The sequence below is a fragment of the Quercus robur genome, chromosome 2 (genome assembly GCF_932294415.1).
Source record: "Quercus robur chromosome 2, dhQueRobu3.1, whole genome shotgun sequence".
Lineage (NCBI taxonomy): Eukaryota > Viridiplantae > Streptophyta > Magnoliopsida > Fagales > Fagaceae > Quercus > Quercus robur.
Genome location: NC_065535.1, coordinates 69,918,940 through 69,936,388, shown reverse-complemented (window position 1 = coordinate 69,936,388; position 17,449 = coordinate 69,918,940). Strand labels below are relative to the sequence as shown.

Here is a 17,449-nt window from a genome sequence, read left to right as displayed (position 1 = left end):
GACAAGGCTAAGCCAAGCAATCTTTGAGCCGATCTTCGATCTCGCTGTCGTCGTTGCTTTAGGGCAGAGGTGTCGTCGCGCCTATGTGCTTGGAGCTTGGTCATTGATGAGATTTTTTTCCTTTAGGTTAAGATTTCTGATTTCAGTTTTGCATTACCATTTGATGATTTTGATCAATTGGCGGACATGTACTGGGTTTTGGTTAGTTTTTTTTTTTTTTTTTTGAGAATCCGTTTGAGTTGGCCCGGTTGGGTATTTAGTTAATAAAAATTTAATTATTTTGATTTAAAAATCTGTTTGGGTTAGTTTTGTTTAGGATTGATGTTGGACTTTTTTTCCCTGGGGTGGGTAGTGGGTTTGCTATGTTACAATTTTTTTTTTTTTCAAATTTTAGTTCAAAATTTTTTTTTTGTCTTTTTCTTTTTTGCTTGAAAGTAGAACAAATAATGGAGCAAAATTTAATTTTATTGGCATAAAAAAAACTAAGGGTGTTCCCAATTTTTTTTTTAAATGGAAGACAAATAAAAAATTTTAAATTATTATATATAAATTTTTTTTTTCAAGTTAGGGTGGTCCTAGGACCACCTTGGCCTTAATGAGGTGCCACCCCTGGCCCAAGGAATGAAATGGGCTGAGGATGCCTAAGGAATAAAAATGAGCCAGGGAAGCCCAAGATGTTGTATGCACTGGCCTAGCAGGAATGCTGGGCAGTAGAAACTAAAGGAATGAATAGTATATGAAATTGGCATGCTAGGCACTTCAACCCGCAAGTCCAGAAGTAATAAGGTAAACAAGGGGTAAATGATATCATAGCAGGAACAATGCAGTGGCGTGGCAGAAGCACCAGCCAGCCCACGGACAAGGGATGAAAGGAGACATGGGCCGAATTAAAGAAGAGAAAGCCCACACCCAAGCAATGCTCAGCCCAAAGAAGAAATGAGATGAAAAGAATGAAGACTCAAGGACTCATCCATGCCATAAGAGTACAAGCACCAAAGCGTGCAGCAGAGTCAGGCAAACTTGTAGGCATAGCAAACACATGAACGCCAGAAAATCAATGGACACTTATGGAAGTGGGGCACGCACACAAGGCTCAGGCATTAACTACCTGTACCCAGCCAATACAGGAGAGATGGGCCACGGGTTAGAGGTAAGAGAGGGTGTGGTCTAGCTGTGGGGAGAAGGGGGAGCCTATTTTGGGGTTCCTGCTCAAGTTCTTTTGGGACAAATGTCCTGCTAGGATGACATCCCACCCAAAAGAGATAAACATGAGCTGGAATCACTAGGTGCATGGTACAAAGGTTGCTAAGTGAAAAGCCTAGCCCTTATCTGAATGGGAGTGCCATGGGAAGTAAAAAACAAAACAAAAACCACTTTTGTCTGGGAATGTGTCATGGCATGGCCAACACAATGTAGTGGTGGTGGCTAGGCAGCCAGTAGACCAATGGACAGTCCTGGAAGGACACCCACTTTTTTTGGCATTAACACTAGAACATAGCCTTAAATGAAATTCAGTAGTATCTTTTGCTCCTGAGCTTTTCCACGTGTTGTCTTTGCAAAACTCATTCCAACTATTGATCTCACTGTGGACAAAAGCTGCACCACCATTGGATCTCTAGGGTCCATGCTCTTATGAGAAATGAAAATGAGTCGATTCCAGCTGAGCATTAAAATTTTAGAATTTGTTCATTTATTTTTATTTGAATAAAAGCTAGACTCAAGATCATCACCAAATTAGATTATATGTTAAACCATGATTCATTTTTTTTTATTAACAAGTTTGATTTAATTAATTAAATAACATGATTTTTATTAATAAATTATAAAAATAATGTTAGGTTCTAAATGTTTAGAACAATTGGCAAATCGTGAACACAAACTTGTCTAGATATAGATCTTAGAGTCTATAGGTTTTATTAGACAATGCTCAAGGTGATTCAAGTCAAGATTCAAGAACATACAAGCTGCAGAAAGAAGATTTCATAATCTGTCTGGCTCAACCGATCAAAAGACAGGCTCGACCAATCGAAAGTCGTATCTACAGAATTTTAATTAAGCCCAAACAGTTGTTCAAGCCCATTTAGGATTAGGGTTTCTAATCTACTTCTCCTAATATATAAAGGAAACCCTAAGCACGTTTTTATGTGGCTTTTCATAGAGAAAAGAGTGTGCCTCTTTTGTATTTAGGGTTTTGTTCCTAAAAAGCTCTCTTATGTCTTCTACCGGTGCTATTCCTTGAAGAATTTTAAGATCCGGTATTGTAGAAGTTGTTGCCTTCTCTTGTCATCAAAGGTGCTGATGATCTAAACCTTCAAGGGTGGTCTTGCAGTCACAAACAGGAGAGTTTGTGTTGCTAAACCTTTGAGTGGGATCTCAAAGTCACAAATGGGGGTGTTTGTGTTTTGCAAAGGCCAAAGAAAGAAGGAGTCCGTGGATTCGGAGCTTGCACGTGGTCGTGTCAGTAAGTTCTACTGGTTGGTAACATTAGGAAGTCAAGCGGGGGTGCTTGTAAGTCCTTTTGTATGAACTTCGATTCTTTCAAGATAGTGGATTCAGGTTTACCTTGAGGATAGCTAGGTCAAATCCTCCCCAGGTTTTTACCGGTTTGGTTTCCTGGGTGATCATATCATTGTCTTATTTATTTTCCGCTGCTTTGTATGATTTGATCTTTATTATTGTGATAACCTAGACTTGTTTAATTGGACTAAGTAACAACTTGGCTAATTACCTAGGTTTAATAAATTGTTTAAGGGGTCTAAAAAACTGACAAGTGTTATCAGAGCGGGTAGCTCTTTTGTTGTTGATCCTTTGATCACTAAGCTGATCCTTGACCCCTGTTATCATGGATAATTTGAAGTGTCTTTCTGATCATGTTTTTGCTCATGCTTCTGTTGATTTTATTGATGCCTGTAAAACTCTTCGTAAGGAATTATTGAAATCTATGAAAATTGCTAAAAAATTCAAGGAAGAGTTAAAATTGGCTAATCATGAAAAAGAGGAATTGGTTGTTAGATTAGATGAATCTAATAAAAAGAATGAATTTTTGAGAAATCAAATTTCCTCTCAAGATGAGAAGATGAAAAGTTTGGAACAAGAATTAGTTGAATGTAGGACCAAAATTGAAAATTTGACTAGTACCAAGCCTGCTGTTGATAACAGAAGTATTTCTGTTTCTCTTAAGCCTAAAACTGAGAAAGTTTATATCCCTCCTTTTAAGAGGAAGAATAAAGAAAAGGCTTATTTTGCTAGGTTAGACAAAGGTAAATGTTCTGATGTTGACACTGATGTTTCTAAACCTATGTCTAAACCTACTGTTAGAGAACATAATAAATCTGTTTTTGTGCCTACTTGTCACCTTTGTGGTGTTGTTGGTCATATTAGACCAAATTGCTCTTTGTTGAGGCAAAAACCAAAATCTGAGACTAGATTTGTTGTAAGGAATACTGATGTTCCTAAATTTGTTCCTGTTTGTCACTTTTGTGGTGTCTCCGGTCACATTTGTCCTAATTGTTATAAACTGAAATTTAATCATTCTATGTTTCAGTCTAGGATTTGTGATGATATTTCTCCTGCCATAAGTCCATATAAATTGTTTCATATTCTTTTGAAAAATTTGAGCTTGTTGGCTTGTGAAAGGAATTTGCAGGATTTTAGTCTTTCTCAGAAGATTGGTGTAATCCCTCAAATACACTCTGCTTCTCATGGATTTTCACCTACAAAGCCGAAGACTCGTGCTATATGGGTGAGAAAAGATTCTCCAAGGTGAGTGTTGCTAACTTATCCCTGATTTAATTCTTTCAATTAATTGTGGACATGTTTTTTTTTTTTTTTTTTTTTTTTTTTTTTTTTTTTTCTGTTTTTGGTCGTGTTTTTTTTTAGGTTGTTTTTATTAAAAAAAAAATCCAAAAACATTGAAAATTTTTCAAAAAGACAAAAATATTTTATTTTGTGTCTAGTTTTTTTTCTTGAGCATTACATGAGTTATGATATCTCTCTCTTGATTTAGAACATACTTGACATTGTGGAGAAACTTGAATAGTATGTGTTAAATAAGTGCTAAGCTATTTCTGATTTTGTGTGAATATGTACTAGTTTGTACATGTACTCATGGGTTAATTAAGAAATTGATATTTCTTGTTTGTGTACCCTCTATAGCTTAGTTAAGCACTGTCATGCATTGCATTTGCATTGTTCATTTAGCATAATGTGTGCTTTTTGTTTTTGGTCATAAATTTTTTTAAAACCAAAAAGATTTTTGTGTTTTTCACATCTTGGATTTATAATCAAGGATTGGCCATATTATCTTTACATAACAAGCTTATGTACCTTGTTTAGCTTTGATGAGCTTATTTATTGCACTTTACTAGTTGAAGCTTTGTAGTGCATGTTGTGTGGGAAAGATGTTTATGGTGTTTATCACTTTGTCTTAATCTTGAAGTCACATGTCTTTGACTGTCGGACTTGAACCTTTTGAGAAAGGCATAAATAACCATCTCACCACTGTTCACTAGCCAATCATGAACACCTTAGTGCATATCATAAGATTTTGTGCTCGAGAAAGTGTAGCACATGCACAAAAAGAACATAATGTGTAGCCTCGGTTTAATTACTTAATGCTTAAAATTGGTATGTACTATTAGGCTTGATGCCAAATCACATAATTAAAATTGATGTGTATATTATGAGACAAAAATCAAGAAACTTACATGATTGCAAGCTTATGATCTAGGAGATGTGAGAGTTATATGATGTAACTCTTTAGATGATAGTCTCTTTCAAATTCTATGTGATGAATTTTGTAGACATTGTGATTGATTTCTATTTACATATCACCTCACATGTATCTCAAGTTTTTGCTAGTTACACACACTACACAAGTTACTCTTTGCTAAACTTGGTACATTATATTGTGTGTGATCTTGTCGTGGCCATTCAAGATTAAAGTTCCTTGATTTTGATGCAAAATGTGCTTAATGTTTCAGTTTTTGAGGAAAATTGGTTGAGAAACTTGTTTTTGGAAAATCTGAGTTGAATTCAAGTGTTTTTGAAAAACTTTTAATCTCATACTCATACATTTCATTCATGAAATATTGTGCTTTAAAGAGTTTCTGCATTAAATTGATATGTTTTTCAAAAATTTGATTTTTCCATACATCATTTATGTTTAGGATTCACATGCATTACATTGTTTTCTGTATCCATCTTGCAGTTTTGCAGTCATATCTCTCATTGTTTTCACACATAACATGCATACACTTTGCTAAATTGGGTACTCAACTTGATTTAAAAATTGATTGATTAATTTTTGAGTTATGTACTTTCTAGTATATGCTATTTTTATGTGTGAACTGTAGAAAATATTTTTCTTAAGAGATATGATGGATAATCAATGTGCAAATATTTTCTCTACTCATGCAACTGTTTATGAGTCACATAGTGCCATGTTTGCATTTTATTGAAAGAGAGAATATTTTTTCTTCATGTGTATCCTCAACTTAGTTTTTTTTTTTTAAACTTAGTTTGTGTCTTTTTCTTTATCCCCACTCCCTTTATTTTTCCCCAAAACTGTTTTTCCCAAAACTTGTTTTGTTTTTCCTATTTTTATAGGGGGAGAAATTTTTTTTAACCTTTGTGGTTCTTAGGGGGAGTTGTTGTTCTTCATAGGGAGAGTTGTCTCTATTTTCTCTTACTCTGTTGCGTATATTTTCTGTCTACCTTCTGATTGGGTAGTCTTTGTCAATACGTGGCAAAAAGGGGGAGACATAGATGACCTGTTTGTTTTGTTTAGGAGGAGAATATAAAAAACTTTTTGTTATATCTAACTTAGGGGGAGAGTTAGTTTATTTATTTTTTTATATTCTGTTTCATATTATTGTTTATATGTCTTTCTTTCCACACATGCGGTGATGTGTTTGTTGAATGTTTCAGGAAAGACAGGTGCATTCTGATCAAGACCTTCTACCTCTTCTTGCAACTTCTAGGTTAGGAGTCTTAGATTGGGATTTGTGATGTAATTGGGAATTTTATTGTATTGGGTTGTTCTTTTATTTGAGCATTTCATTTTGTATGAAAGTTTTGTCACGAATTGCCAAAGGGGGAGTTTGTTAGGTTCTAAATGTTTAGAACAATTGGCAAATCGTGAACACAAACTTGTCTAGATATAGATCTTAGAGTCTATAGGTTTTATTAGACAATACTCAAGGTGATTCAAGTCAAGATTCAAGAACATACAAGCTGTAGAAAGAAAATTTCATAATCTGTCTAGCTCGATCGATCGAAAGACAGGCTCGACTGATCAAAAGTCGTATCTGCAGAATTTTAATTAAGCCCAAACAGCAGTTCAAGCCCATTTAGGATTAGGGTTTCTAATCTACTTCTCCCAATATATAAAGGAAACCCTAAGCTCGTTTTTATGTGGCTTTTTAGAGAGAAGAGAGTGTGCCACTTTTGTATTTAGGGTTTTGTTCTTAAAAAGCTCTATTATGTCTTCTACCGGTGCTATTCCTTGAAGAATTTCAAGATCCGGTATTGTAGAAGTTGCTGCCTTCTCTTGTCATCAAAGGTGCTGATGATCTAAGCCTTCAAGGATGGTCTTGGAGTCACAAACAGGAGAGTTTATGTTGCTAAACCTTTGAGTGGGATCTCAAAGTCACAAACGGGGGTGTTTGTGTTTTGCAAAGGCCAAAGAAAGAAGGAGTCCGTTGATTCGGAGCTTGCACGTGGTCGTGTCAGTAAGTTCTACTGGTTGGTAGCATTAGGAAGTCAAGCGGGGGTGCTTGTAAGTTCTTTTGTATGAACTTCGATTCTTTCAAGATAGTGGATTCAGGTTTACCTTGAGGATAGATAGGTCAAATCCTCCCCAGGTTTTTACCGGTTTGGTTTCCTGAGTGATCATATCATTGTCTTATTTATTTTTCGCTGCTTTGCATGATTTGATCTTTATTATTGTGATAACCTAGATTTGTTTAATTGGACTAAGTAACAACTTGGCTAATTACCTAGGTTTAATCAATTGTTTAAGGGATCTAAAAAACTAACAAGTAAGATTCAGCAAACTTATATTGTTAATAATTTTAACATGAAATTGATTGTTTCTATTATCAATAAATTACAAATAACAATTTCATATCTTATGAACATATTAATTACAAACTTTCACAATCCAATCTCAAATCTTATAAGTATGTTTTAATTTATACATACATACATACATTAAGTATGTTTTAATTTATACATACATACATACATATATACATGCAACAACAACAACAACAAAAACAAGCCTTAGTCCCAAATTTTTGGAGTTGGCTGTCAATCCTTAACAAATTAGTTATAGCTGATCACATGTATTCTTTTGTACAATTTTATTATAACAAAAGTCATACTCTCTATTACTTTTCTAATTGACATGTCATTTTTTACTATTCAACTAATGTTAACCTTTATCTTCCTCTACATTTTTTTTTTTTTTTTTGGTTCTCTCAACATGAACAAACTCACTCTTTCTCATTGATGTATTAATCACTCTCCTCTAAACATGACCAAACCATCACAAGCGACTCTCCTTCTATTTGAATCCTACTTAATCAAAAGCCTTTAGATTCTAAAGCATTTCACCAAATTTTTAATTGTAAATTAACTTCATATCTAGTTTCATCCACAAAAAAATTGTATCATGTACAAAAAGAATACAATTAAGGATTTCCTCTTGAATCAAATTAGTAGTCTCATCCATCACTAGTGTAAAGAAATATGGACTTAATTCTAATCCTTGATACAAACCTATAATGATAGTGAAAGCTCAAATAGTGTGAAACACTATCGCTTGTTTAGACCCCCAATTTTAAACAAATGGCTAGATTGCTTTTACCATACTTAACTAAGTGCGGAATAAGAATAAGTGTAACGCAATAAGGCCGGAACTACTCTATAGCATATGCAAATAAAATAAACAATAAATGTAAAGCATAAAGGGTAAGGGAAGAGAAATGCAAACACAAGATAATATCGAGACGTGTTATTGAAAAGGAAACCAAAACACTCGGTGAAAAACCTCTCTGCGGCCCTCCAAGCCAAATCGATCCACTAGTGAATAAAGTTGGAGTACAAGGATATGAAAAAGACCCTCTAAGCTTAATCTATTCAATGTACTTGAACCCTCCAAGTTCCAGCTACCAACGGACTTCACCGAGCCATGTCTTTACTAGTTATCTGGATCCAGCAATTAGCTCCAAATTGTATCTGCCAATCAATGGCTTCTTCCAAAGTTCCCACATGTACCAAAACTTATCTCAATACTTAGATTGAGTGAGGTAAGTGTTTGGGTTAAGAACCTCTCAAGGACATGTAATTGGAGAGGTAGGAGTAAAGGAAAACTAAGAGAAATTGTGTAGATGATTGTGGGTTTACAATCTCTAACTCTCAAGTGTATTGCTAGGGTTTTCTCTCTGAAAGTCTCCTTAAAATTTCGTGGGTAAAGTGGGCTTATATAGTATGTGTAAAGATATGAGGAAAGCACTCTTTAAAATCCTCCAGGTAGAGAGTTTTGCAAGTCACTCACAAGTTGGCCAAGTCGCGAAGTGACTCACAAAATACTGGCAAAAGACTATTTAGAACTTAATATACTTTACAGGAACTCATTTCTTTTCCAAAACTCACAACATAACCTCTCTAGGGACCCTATCATATACTTTCCCTAGATCAATAACACCATTTGGAGAACTTTATAGGCCTATCTATATTTTTTTTCATTTGACAGTAAGAAAATAGCTTCCATGGTAGATCATGGTATAAAACAAAAGTGATTCTTAGATGTTATTGTTTCATGTTTTAAACTCTGTTTAACCACTCTTTTCCAAAGTTTCATAGTATGACTAACAAGTTTAATTCCATGATAATTTGTACAATTTTGAATATCCCCCTTGTTCTTATAAATAGGTATTAAAGTACTCCTCAAACATGGAATTCGTACAATTTCAACTACTACCCAAACCTAATATCAAACCTAGTCAACAAGATGGAAGAATGGAAAATCCATTAATGGAAATAAAAAAATAAAGCCAAAATCAAACCCGGTTGGCGGCACGAAAAATTCATCAGCAGAAACCCTGATTTTCAAACCCATCAACACAAACCCGGTCATCACCACAACATCCTACTAGTCTTCAAGACCTAAACCCTAACCGATTTGAGATAAATGCTGTTGAGATCAAACCCAAACCCAACAGAGGTAGAAAGTGCCTAGAATTGGCGCCATTGATTTCGTCCTCCTCCAACAACAACGAGCGAGCGCGAGAGAGAGAGAGAGAGAGAGAGAGAGAGAGAGAGAGAGATTTTAGGTCTCGATAAGTGCAATAGAGAGAGATTTCTTCATTTGCCACAAAGAGAGACCTGAGATGGAAAAGAATATAAGCTTTTAATTTTTAGATTTTGCTACAATGTCATATATAAATTTGAACAATAATAAAGCACCGGATGTAGGTGTGTTTTTGGTGATTTTTTACAACAATATCATCTTAAATACATTTATATGGATTTTAAACCAATGGCAATGATCCTATACAAAGAGTTTCTTTAACGCATATATTTATTGTTTTAATAGATAAATGTTTAGGATTTGCATGGATGGCAGGATTTTTAATAAAATAAAATAAAAAAAGATAGAAAAATTGAAGGATGAAAAAGATTTCAGTTTTTTAGTATATATGTTTAATATGAATTTATTTTTCTTGGTTGAGAAAAAAATAAGATGATAGAAAAAATTATTTTGTCTGACTTTACTTTATCAATTAAATTAGTAAAGATAACATCAATTAAAAGTGAATTTGTCACACTTATTATATTATTTTGTTATTAATTATTCATCATCAATTTTATATGTAAGTAAAAAAAAAAAAAAAAAAACTATGTGATTAATTGAATTAGTTAGAGTATCGCATTGCAATGATTATACAAATTTTAAATCCTTTTCCTATTTACTCATTTTATATTACAAATAAAAATGTGAGTAACTAAAAGTGAAGTTCACTTTTTTCCATCATTAGAAAGTGAAAAACGAATATCATCACGCATTCTTAGTATAATGGCCACTCCACAAGAACTATAAGTATAAGTTCCCGTGGAGTTGAGTACGACAAAGGTCAGGGTTAAAGTCTTCATTAGGAAGTTTTACACACATATACATATAGATTTGTTTAAAGTATGATTTCTATCTTAGATAAAAAGAAACTGAAAAACAAAGAAAATCAGATAATAATTAAAATGAATTATTAAAGAAATAACAAAGCAGTGTTAATTGGAACTACATACTACTTGGAACTTGGAAGTGTACTGTGCACTAATTATTAGGTTACTAATTGCTAAGGCTGGATGTATTTATTCACCCGCCAACTGTAGGATGTTAGGCTTGTGGCACTAACATTAATTTAAGAAAGAAAACAATTTCATCGCACCATAACAGAATGAAAATCCCCCATCACTTGTAGAAGTCAAATTAATTAAATGTAAAAAATAATAATAATGTGATTTATCGAATTAATCAAAGTCACACATCACAATTATTAATGGGGTATCCCTCTACGGCACGATACTAAAGAGAAACTACTTGGAGTTAGAAGTGTACTACTAATTAGGTTGCCAAAGAAAAAATGAAGGCTGCCACATTAGTGTCATTGATTTCAAGAAGACTTTTCTTAGGTGTGAGGCACTTATAGGTTAGTCTAGGGTAGTACTTAGGTAAAAGACTTTTTGCTCTACTTTTATGAATTGATTTTTTTTTTTTTTTTTGAGAAAGTAAAATGGGGCCTTTGTGTCTATATTACACTCCCGGGCAGGGTGCCAGATGGCCTCGGACATGGTAGCTCGATCTCGGGAGCCCGCCTGTACCACTCTGTGGGGAGTTACCCCACTAAGGATGCTCACCAACGAACTCCTGCGGGCAGTGGGATTCGAACCTAGGTGTGGTGCACGATGGCGGCTCTTGAAATTTTGTTTAGGAGGGTCATTAAAAAACTTATATAAAAAAAATTAATAAAAAGAGAACTTGAATATATCAAGTTATTGACCAAAAAAAAAAAAATTTGAAATTTTACAATTTCCTTCTACAAGTTTTCAAATTTTGAATTTTTATATGATAGTTCATTATGAGTATTAATTTTCATTGTGGGTAGTTATGACCATTTTATTTTGTTAAGTTTGTTTAACATTTTTATTTTTATGCAATTGTTATTATTTATTTGTTTTTGTCTTTATAAAAATATTTTAAATTAAATGGATAAACTCAACTCATTGGTTTTGTATTAATTATTGACGTACACAACCACATTCATTCATACATAAATAATACACTACATGTCTACTTAACCAATAAAATACTTGAACAATCACTAACTTTACAATTTTTTTTCTTGAATTTTTCTGACTTTATAATGAAAAATTATTATAACATAATAACAATATACACACACATGCAACAAACCTTCTCTATTTCCTAATCACTAAATCATATAAAGTTATATTATATTTAGGGTCATGTTAACGGATACCCTTAAGGCAATTGTTATATTTCCCATGAAAGTAGTGACAAAACATTTCTCTTATATTTATACTGTACACACAAACTTCCACACACATTATTATTTACACAAATAACATTATAACAAAAAATAATGCACACAATCAATATTAGATACACTCATACACATATAATATAAAGAATAAAGTTAGAGATACAAACTATTTTACAAAATTTTTTACAAATTGCTGATGTGGTGAGTGATTATTGGTAAATGAAAAAGTGGATATTAATGGTAGGCCTAAATAAAAACCAATAAGAAGTTGGCCACATCAATATTTTGTAAAACTTGTAAAATAGTTTGTGGTTGTAACATTACTCTAATATAAATTTATGATAGAGTGACACTTACAATCTACAAACACTTATTCTTACTCTTAGAGTTGGAAATATTTGTAATAAGGGTGTATAAAATTTAAGTCAGGGTGTGCAAAAATAATATTTTTAAGAAAAAATCTAAGTATTAAACTAACAAAAAAAATATATTATATATATAAAAAAAAATTGAAGTCAGGGGGTTCATTTGAACCCCCTGAACAAAGTATAGCACCGCCCCTGATTAGTCATTAAAAAAAATGAGAGAACTTCTTTTCTTAATCTTATACAAAGATTTTGTTTCATTACGTGTACTTAATTGAATGAATTTGAGAAAATTAGAAAATTAGGGAATTATAAAAAATGGGAGAATGAAGAAGATTTTAGTTGTTCATCACCTGTATTTAATTGATATATATATATATTATTTTTTTTTTTGGTTGGAAAGACAAATTAGATGAGAAAATAGTTTGCTTTTCTAACCTAGTGCATGTGGGACTAGGGGATTGCATACATTGACAATAATTTTGAATTGATATTGTATACGTAGTATCTAATAGTGATTTTTAAAATTATATACGTAATAGTAATGTAATGAGAAAATTAAGGTAAATAAAAATTGTAAGGAAAAACTATTTTAATACCCCTAAATGTCCCAGTCGAATTATGTCCTATATGTTTAATAACTCAAACTAACATCAATAACACAACTACTAATAGCCCAAGAATGTATTGACCTCTTGTGATAAATTAACCAATTAATTAGCCAAGTTAATTAATTAATTCAATTTGCATGCAATAAACGTGATAGCACAAACAAATCACCAAATATCTAAATGCAGCGGAATTAAATTGACACGATCATTTGTTTACGAATTGGAAAAACCTACATGACAAAGAACCCCATCGGGTGATTTTAAGGTCACCACTCTCGAGAATTCACTATTATCACAACAAGCGGTTACAAGTAAAGGAATCCCAGTACCTTATACCAACCTACAGTTGAACCCTTACCCCAATACCCAATTGAACTTGTTCTGTAGTGACAATCTCTCTTTGTAATGCACGGCTCCCAGTACGTGACTAACCAATTCGATGCGCAGATCCCAATACGCGGCTTACTCACCAACTTGAGCAAGATGTTGGCTGCAAAGTGCTTCAGTTCATCAACACGATGAAGATCATGAAACTTCTTAGTTACAAAACCCTACGGTTTACAAACACAACAGCTTCTTAAATAGGAAGATGAACTAGGGCATATGTGAAAAACTTTTGCATTGTGTTACATCAGCTGTAATGACCCTTAAAACAATCCTTATATATGTTTAGGGTTATGAGAAAAGAAAACTCAAACATCTATTCACGAATTGGATTGAAATCGGCTCTTGAAAAACTGATTTTCATAAACCTCGATAGATAGCTTATTTGTCGAAATAGTTGTTGAGCATCGGGCTTTAGTAACTTTTTAAATCTCGATAGATACTAGCTGTCGAATTAGCTATCGAGTTTTAAAATCCAGCACTTCTTTACTTGTTTCTTGGACAGACTTGCGTGGCTTTAACACTTGATCTTAAAACTTTGTTCATTGAAGCATTAAACACATCTTAAATCTACCAAATTACAAGTAAAGTGCAGTTTGTCAAATGATTAGCCAATTCTATATTGATATATGTTCCTAACATGATTCACATATGTCCTAACAACTACAATTCATCACTTTCGTACGTAAACATGAGTTACATACTAGTTAGGTTACTAATTGCTAAGGCTTGTGGTACTAACATTAATTTAAGAAAGTAAACAATTTCGTCCCACCATAACGGAACGAAAATCCTCCATCACATTTTTTTTTTTGGAGAGAAATCCTCCATCACTTGTAGTAAAAAATAATAATAATGTGATTTATCGAATTAATCAAAGTCACATATCACAATTATTAATGGGACATCCCTCTACGGCACGATACTACAGAGAAACTACTTGAAGTTGGAAGTGTACTACTAATTAAGTTGCCAAAGAAAAAATGAAAGCCACATTAATTAGTGTCATTGATTTCAAGAAGACTTTTCTTAGGTGTGACGCACGTATAGGTTAGTCTAGGGTAGTACTTAGGTAAAAGACTTTTTGCTCTACTTTTATGAATTTATTTTCTTAATTATTCATTAAAAAAAAAAAAAGAATTGCTTTCCTTAATCTTATACAAAGAGTTTGTTTCATCACGTGTATTTAATTGATTTTTTTTTGGAAAGAAAAACTAGATGAGAAAAAAGTTTGCTTTTCTAACTTCACTATTAATGCATTATTATATAGAAACTAATTTTTTAATAGTATATAAGATTTAAAATCTTTCTTTATTATATATGGGAAAAAATGTTATCAGTTAAATTAGTAAAGATTACGTCTTATAAAAGTAGCAAATCACGGTATTATATTATTCTATTTTTATTTATCATTCAATTTAAATGTAAGGAAAAAAAATGTGATTAACTAAATTTGTTAAAGTGGCATACCACAATTATTATATAATTTTAACTTCTTTCCCAACTCATTCATTTTATATCTAAAAAGAAGCTTACTAACTAAAAGTACAATGCACTTTTTTTCTTCATTAAAAAGTGAAAAACAGGGAAAATAATGTTATAATTAAAATGAATTATATTAAAAATGTAACAAAACAATGTATATAAGAGCACTAATATTGGGTGTGCTAAATGCTAAAATTTTAGCATTTAGCACACCAAACACCAAAAAAAACTATCTACATCACATGTTCTAACATTTAGCATTGATGAACAATTCCGTTCTATTAGTAGAATGATCAGATGAAATGCTAAAAATATGTCTTTATTTTTTTATTCTACCTTTTTCCTCTCTCTCTCTCTCTCTGGTTATCCTCTTCCTCTCTCATCGCCGCCAATCTTAGGCGCTGCCGATCTTGCCACCATTCTTGCATGTCGTTGTCCATGTGTCGGTCACCATCTTCCACTCTCTCAATATCAACCTCTTTTACTCTCTCCTTGTCGTCTATCTCTCTATTTCAAACAAACCTGCTGATTTTGGCTTGGATTGTGGGTTGATTGATTTTTTGCTTGGGCTTATTATGTGGGTCGTGGGTTGATTTTGACTCCTTGTTGGTGGGTTATGGGTCAGTTGATTTTTTTTTTTTTTTTTTTTTCCTTTAGTTATGATGAGTTTCAGGTGGTGAGGACGTTTTGTGTTTTGTGTTCTGTGTTTTGTGTTTTGTGTTTTGTGTTTTGTTTTTGTTTTTTTGTTTTTTTTTTTTTCGGTTGTCGTCATGGTGGCTGATGGTTATGGGTGGATTTAGGTTGTCATATAATTTTTTATTGGGTTTATGGGTTTAGGAGCAAAATGAATTTTTTTTTTAAATTGGCTAAATATTATTATTTTAATGTACTGGAGTTTAAAATAGAAGATGTAATGCACGCTATATTATAACGTGGCATATTAAAATGGATAAAGTAGGGGGTTGGTGTGTTAAAATGGCATTTGAGATCGAATGATTGATGCTAATGCTCTAGATGGAAAATTTTGAAGATACTTTACTCATACTGGGGAGAATGAAGAAGAGAGATACTTGGCAACTTTGTTTTGATATATTCAATAATTACAATAATTTCGAGGGTTAAAATTTAAATTTTGAAATTTCAGGGGGTATGAATTCAAAGATCCCCAAACTTTATGGGCGTAATTTGCATTTTAGCCAAAAAATAATTATATACTGATAAGAATCCAACCAAAATCACTATTAAGTGAATGAAAAATGCTAAAACTACTAAAAAAATATTCAATTAATTGATGTGCCAAGAATATGATCCATGCTACTTAAACAATATAATAAATTAATGTTTTCTGATGAGTGACACATCAATACATAAGGGCTATGTAGTAGAATGTTTAATATCCCTAGCATCACTCAAGTGAATTTAGTCATATTAACAAATAAAAATAATGGATTTTAATTTTTTTTTAAATTATAATATATATAGAACATTAACTAAATTATTAACAAAATTGTTGGTTAATAAAATAAGTAGTATTACAAATATTAAAAGGCCCATAAATAAGGGCTCACAAATCATAAAGAAATTTATGCATCTCATGCTACATATTAATATATGGGTAGAATATTGCTAGCAGTACTACTTTTTGCCATTACTGAAATTAATTCCTTCATCGCCCCTATTGCTGTTCCCACCTTCAAGGCTTCAACCACGTTTCACATCAAGTATAACATAGATAATAGATGGAAGGTGCAATTAGTAGTCAATATTAGTGTAACGTACAGGCTGGTACGATTGAAATTTATTGTGATGAAGGATGAACAGGTACAAAATCATTCAATGAAACGTATCCTTTAAAATATTGGTCAATATCAAACTGTATTATAATTCATGCATACTAAAAGATACCTAGAAATTTAGGGAATGATAGACTTCATTACAATAAATTTAGGGAATGATAGAAAAATGGGATGCCAGGATGAAAAATATTTTAATTTTTCAATACGTTTATTTAATTGATTTTTTTTTTTTTTAATTTTTTTGGGAAGAAGGCTGAAAATTCCATTAAAGGAAAGTTTAATGGGCTTGGATTATAGCAGTAAGATGTGATAGAACATCATTTATTCACACTGAAAAACTTATCATATGTTTAGCATATCTATCAAAATTATGAGCAGCATAATTTCCTTGGCAACAAACACAAGAGAAGCTATTATGCCTAAAGGAATCTACAAACAACATAGCATCCGAAATCAAATGACCAAAAGAGGCTAGGGATGCCTCCAATCCGCTTTCAAAGAATTCACAATGGACTACAAACTATGATCCCTCCAAAATAGCCTTAGTAATTCCCATCTCCAATGCAAACTCAAGAGCTTTAACCGCTACCATAGCTTCAATTTTTGCTATTGAATGCGAAAAAGCTACATTCTGAGACAAGCTTTGGCTTAACTTTTTCCAAACAGGCTTTGGTTTGGATTAGTTACTGTCGTATTCGATTGTTGCTACTCTTCTACCATGGTGAGAAAACGATAGCTAGATTTAATGATACAGGCGTCGTACTTCACATTAGATCAAAATATTTTATCTTCCAAGGGAAATCAGCTAAGCCTTCATTTGGATATCACTTAAAAATGAAAATTATTTCACTATTCAGCTTATTTTTGCTACTATTTGTGGGTTCCACTGCACTTTTTGGTATTATTTATGAACTCTATTGTAATATTTCAACTAACTTTTACCTTTATTTACAGTACTTTTAACAATAAGTTTTCAGTTTCAGCAAAATAAGTAATATCCAAACAGACTATAAGTGAGATATTCTTAATTTTCCTCTACTTATCTCCTTTAAATTTTAATATTTTTCCTTTTTCTAGCCTAAGTTAATGGATAGGTATCTTAGGCTAGGGGTTCGCATTTTGGTTGAGGCATAGACTTCCAATTTTAAACACTACTAAAAATTATATTGGCTTGGACAAATACTTATTAAATTAATGGTAATATACCAACTGTATTTACCAATATCCACATATTTTATTTT

The 17,449-nt window shown here is 32.5% G+C and overlaps 1 protein-coding gene across 3 annotated transcripts in view; it reads right to left on the bottom strand.

Annotated features, from left to right (window-relative positions):
- The window catches only part of LOC126714784 (alkane hydroxylase MAH1-like), a 106,544-nt gene that overhangs the window by 87,162 nt on the left and 1,933 nt on the right, over nucleotides 1-17,449 (bottom strand). The window lies entirely within an intron of this gene.